General features: G+C 42.8%; 1 long non-coding RNA gene across 1 annotated transcript; it reads right to left on the bottom strand.

Moving 5' to 3' along the window:
* Nucleotides 1–203: 203 nt before the first annotated feature.
* On the bottom strand, nucleotides 204–4,972 carry LOC118083059 (uncharacterized). The gene is made up of 3 exons (XR_004692337.2): nucleotides 4,713–4,972; nucleotides 3,309–3,438; nucleotides 204–952 (listed from the first exon to the last, which is right to left on the bottom strand). It is a non-coding gene; the product is annotated as an uncharacterized LOC118083059 (long non-coding RNA).
* Between the last annotated feature and the right edge of the window lie 354 nt (nucleotides 4,973–5,326).

The following is a 5,326-nucleotide window of genomic DNA, read 5'->3' as shown; positions in this document are numbered from 1 at the left end:
TAAATGCTAAATTAGAGGATGCTAAACCTGAATCCGATGTCAAAATTATAAAGATAGAGAGGAAGCTGAAGCGCTCAAGAAGATGATAGTGCAGGGCAGAATAAATGGGCAATTAATAGTGAAAGGTAATGTAAATGTAAAAGTGAAAGGTAATGTAAAAAACTTGTAGACAATAATAAAGAACTTGTCATTGTTTTATGTATTTATTTATATATCTCCCTCCTCTATTTTCCAAGCAGTGAGAGAGACTCCACTGTTTGCTTCCTACTTCCTCCATACCCCAGCGTATATAAGAGAAGAAGAGTGGGTTATAGATTTCATGACTAACATGCAAAATAAAATGTTGCTATAGGGAGGTGCCTTTGTTCTTAAATCCAGTTCGCTACATTTTCACATAAATTTGCATTTTTAATGTAAAAAAATCAACATTTCAGTGGCAATTTCCTGTTTGTATGAAACTTTGCCCCAAATACACATTTCTGCAAATAAATATTGCCTAATATAGAAATATTTCCCGATATAATGCATTTTTGTTTTCATTAATATATGCATATTTAGGCACATTTCCCCCAATTGTATGCATTTCCCCCCCAAGTTGTGTGGTTGGAGAATTGCATTGAAAAATTCAGAGAAGAGAGAATCCACATTCTGTTTCAGTTCACCTTTTGCTTCAGAAAGTGCAAATAAGGTGGGATTGGCTTTAAAAGTGAACTGGATACAATTCAGGGATGGAGTGTTTTATTTTGCTTTTATTGCAAGGAACAAGCTCATACAATTGATGGAATTTTTCTGAAGTCTTTATTTATTTTTATCTGGATGCTTTGGGGAATAAGCAGAAGGCGTCTCCAGCTAGGGATTAAGCAGGATCCAGTGGCTCTCAAGGTGAGGGAACATCTCCCATTTTTCAAAGGATCCTGGGTAAGCAGGCAGCAATTAGTCCTTCTTGAGAAATCTGGAAAAGCAAAATACCAGAGTTACTCCCATTTCACCTAGAATCAGATGTCGAAATAAAAAAAAGAGAGAAGGAAGGTGAAGCACTTGGAAGAATATGAACTGATGGTATGGGGAATCAATGAGCGAAAACAATTAAAGAAAAGTACTGAAAGGAACAGGGACCCAGGTGGCGCTGTGGGTTAAACCACAGAGTCTAGGGCTTGCTGATCAGAAGGTCAGCGGTTCGAATCCCTGCAACGGGGTGAGCTCCCGTTGCTCGGTCCCAGCTCCTGCCGACCCAACAGTTCGAAAGCACATCAAAGTGCAAGTAGATAAATAGGCGGGAAGGTAAACGGCATTTCCGTGTGCTGCTCTGGCTCGCCAGAAGCAGCTTTGTCATGCTGGCCACATGACCCGGAAGCTGTCTGCGTACAAATGCTGGCTCCCTCGGCCTGTAGAGCGAGATGAGTGCCGCAACCCCAGAGTCGGACACGACTGGACCTGATGGTCAGGGGCCCCTTTACCTTTCCTGAAAGGAAAGGCAACGAACTTTGAGACAAGATATTGTACAGTGATGCTCGGGTTGCGAACATGATCTGTGCGGGAGGCTCGTTCGCAACCCGCAGCATTCGCAACTCGCAGCGCCATGTCTGCACACACGCGGGTTGTGATTTGATGCTTCTGCGCATGCTCAAAGTGTCATTTAGCACTTCTGCGCATGCACGAGCGCCAAAACCTGGAAGTAACCTGTTCGGGTACTTCCAGGTTTGCGCAGTGCGCAACCCGAAAAGGTGCAACCTGAAGCGCCTGTAACTCGAGGTATGACTGTACATTGGTTTTAGGTATCTATTTATATACCGTAGCGCTAGCTAAGGTCCCACCTCAACTTGGCACAATTGCAAAAGAGAACTGAATGGGAAGAGGAAAATTGAAGATACGGGCATTGGGAGTAGGTAAAATAGAATTAGGATCATAGGCCTAAAGAAAAAGTAGAAGGGGAGGTTTTAGGATGTTATTTACAAGACTTTTTACTGGTATAAACTCATTATACTCTGCCAGCACCCTGCACTGGTTGCACACAAGAAATTGGGCTGGTGGGTTTGAGAGATTGAGGTTAGTGGAACAAACATCCATTTTCCCCAATAGACAGGCCTCCACAGTTTTTTAGCTGTTTTTTTCATCTGGGGAATTGTTTTTAAATGTTTGTATTATTTTTTATATATGGCATTATCTTGGCTTTGCAAATGGGCCAAAGAAATGGAGCTATATAGGATTGCAGCCACATGCAGAACTTGCACTACGAACCATTTTAATATTTTATCCCTTTATGCATCAAATTTTATTGTCATTTTGAAGTTGCCCGGGGAAAGTCTTTTTGATGGGCCAACTATAAATCTGAGAATAATGCAAATAAGCATGCATACTAGGGTGATGACTTTTTCATTTTTTCCCTCAAAAATTATTTCCTGGGGCAAAAAAATGGATGAACTTTTGCCTATTAATGACTAAAATGAGGTATATTCCATTGAAATATTTAAAAAGGCTACGGACAAACCGTTTTTAATTTTTTTGTATGCCGTTTTACCATTTCATAAAATTGTATTAACAATTCTATATATATTTCGTATCACATTTGGACACAACACCACATTCCACAATGGGGAGTGTTCTTAGCAATATACAGTATACAAATGTCACACCTGCGCAAGGTAAAAGCCCCTTTTTGGGACCTCAAAACTCAGCCAGCAGACCCTGCCGGACATGCTGGGAAAAGAACCTACAGGAGAGGTAGCAAAACACCGTCCTCTAGTGGCGTCTATACTGTTACTGCAGCTAAAAAAAGCTTCCTTGTGTGTTTGATGACCCTATATAATGTTGTATATATGTGACTCTAAAGCAGGCATCCCCAAACTTCGGCCCTCCAGATGTTTTGGACTACAATTCTCATCTTCCCTGACCACTGGTCCTGTTAGCTAGGGATCATGGGATTTGTAGGCTAAAACATCTGGAGGGCCGCAGTTTGGGGGTGCCTGCTCTAAAGCTTGGGTTCAATTTTATATCTGCTTACAGTGACTTCAAAAATGGTCAAAAAACGGATAAATAATTTTTAAAAAATCATTTTGTGCGTGAGGTTTTTTAATCAAATCTCTTTGAAAGTAAGATTTTATCTAATCTTTAATGAAAGCTCATCAAATTATGATACAGGGAAATGAGGTTGTAAAAAAGCCATCTCCCTAATGCATACTTTACACAATATTGTAAACATCTAAAGAAACATCTGGTAAAGTCTAGCAAGCATTAAAAAAAAAACCACCTTTGATGACACTTATATTCTGGCTACTCATTTGATCTCTTGTCTGGTGAGCTGAAGTTACCTTACGCAACATCTCCTCACCCATCCACATTTCCCCCACTGATTGTAGGGAAAGTGACATCTTCCAAATTGGCAAACACCACTGGCATCTCTGCACTGTCGCCTATTCTTTGGTGTTCGCTGGGCAGATCCTACACAGAGGAAGAAAAATAGGTCACTGTCCACTGGGGGGAGGAGAGGAAATTCAGAAGAGGAAGAAAGGGAGGCAGAAGTTCAGGAATGGGGAATTCTGCGACTCTCTGGATGTTGGGGCCTTCCACTCCCAGCACCTCTCAGCCATTAGCTAAAGTCGTTCCCCATTCCTGCTTTAGAATCACTTCATCACAAATGGGAACTTCAACAAAGTGCTTATAGTTCAGAGTGCTCCTTTTCGTGGTCTCAGCTGGCCATGCCCTCCTCCATGGTATTGTTACACCATTCCATGCTCCCTCCTGTCCAGTCCCCCTCCCCCACAAATAGACAGCGGCCCTCATTAGTCTATGAGCTAATTTTTTGGGTGGGAGAAGGCTTCCCTCACCCTTAAGATTTTTTGAATATCTGCTGTGTTTGAGGTCCCGTCCCCCCCAAGTATCCCTTTTGTGCAAGGATGGTGTCGTTTTGCCTACATGGAAACCAGGATTCCGAGTGAGTTTCCTATTGGTTTATAGGAGAAGGTGGAGGGCTCCAGTAGGTCATCTACTCCACCCTGTGAACAATGCAGAGAATCCAGAACGTGAGCGTCCCCCAACAGATGGCTCTTCAGTGAGTGAGAGCCCACCACACCTGCTCTTACCATCAAGAAGGTTTTTCTAATGTTTAACTGAAATCTATGTATAACGTAATCCAAATAGTCCTACCCTCTGGGGCAGCAGAGAGCAAGTATTTTCCCTCTTCCATGGAACAGCCAAGCATCAAGCTATCATCTCCAAGGAGGGTTTGGAGAGACTCTTGCCTAGCACCCCAGAGAGCCACTGCCAGTCTGTGTAGACTGTATTGAGCCAGGTATTGAGCCAGGCTGAATTGGAACATGCCTCTGCCTGAAATTTAGCTAGACAGCAGCAGCCACCGGTGCTCATTCAAGCAAGTAACTCCTGGCTGTCAGTGTCCACTAAAGAAACATCTCTAGCTATTTTTATTTATGTTGTTTATTTAAAAGCATTTGTAAGCTGCTTAATAGTTTAGAAATCTCGAAATGGATCACAAGCTGCTACAGTTCTGCGAAAGTGTGCAATGGGAGTTGCAGCGCAAGGTGCAGAACTCAGCTTCTCGGGAAACCCATTTCTAATGGAAGGACCAAGCCAATGTCCTTCTATGGTATAAAAGTTAGAGAGAAACGCTTGTTCCCTTTGCAGGGCCACAGAACGACGTCTTGATTCCTCTTCCCCTGCCACCCCACCATTGCCTGACTAGTGTCCCTCTCCCTTACCTGAGGAAGACAGGAGCAGCAAAGAGAGAACTGCTAGGCACAGCTGAAGGATCTTCATGACTCGGCTGGGATGGAGCAATGTGGGAAAGCTGGAGGCAGTGTTACAAGCAAGGCCAAGTCTCAAAGGTTTCCAGGGGAAGACGGAGCTTTCGATATTTGTAGGATCCTTGGGACGTTGTGACACCGGGAGCCGTTGAAGGGAATATTGCCAAAATCAAATGCCGTTGGAAACGTTGCTACAGTCTGTCACTCAGAGCAGTTTCCACAAAGACAGCGTCCCAGTTATAGACCACAAACATTAAGGACACTTTAAAGTTGCCTCTGTCCTCTCTCAGCATTTCCTCATTCTTGCGAAACAAAAGCTGCCTACCTATCTTAGGACAATGTGGGTTATTCAGTTTTTAAATGCAAGTATTTAAAACAAGCAACAGAGCAGGAATATGCAGTGTAGCAACGACAAAAAAGTTGGGAGATTTAAAACACAAACTTGAAAAACGAACAAGCCCATAGTTTACATTAGGCACTTTGAAGATGAAGCAAAGGGGGTTTCAAACTACACATTAATCCAGAGATTGGCATACCATCAAGCCAAAGAGAAAAACAGATAATTGGCT

The sequence above is a fragment of the Zootoca vivipara genome, chromosome 3, assembly GCF_963506605.1.
Source record: "Zootoca vivipara chromosome 3, rZooViv1.1, whole genome shotgun sequence".
NCBI classification, from domain to species: domain Eukaryota; kingdom Metazoa; phylum Chordata; class Lepidosauria; order Squamata; family Lacertidae; genus Zootoca; species Zootoca vivipara.
This window is presented reverse-complemented; position numbering and strand designations above follow the sequence as displayed.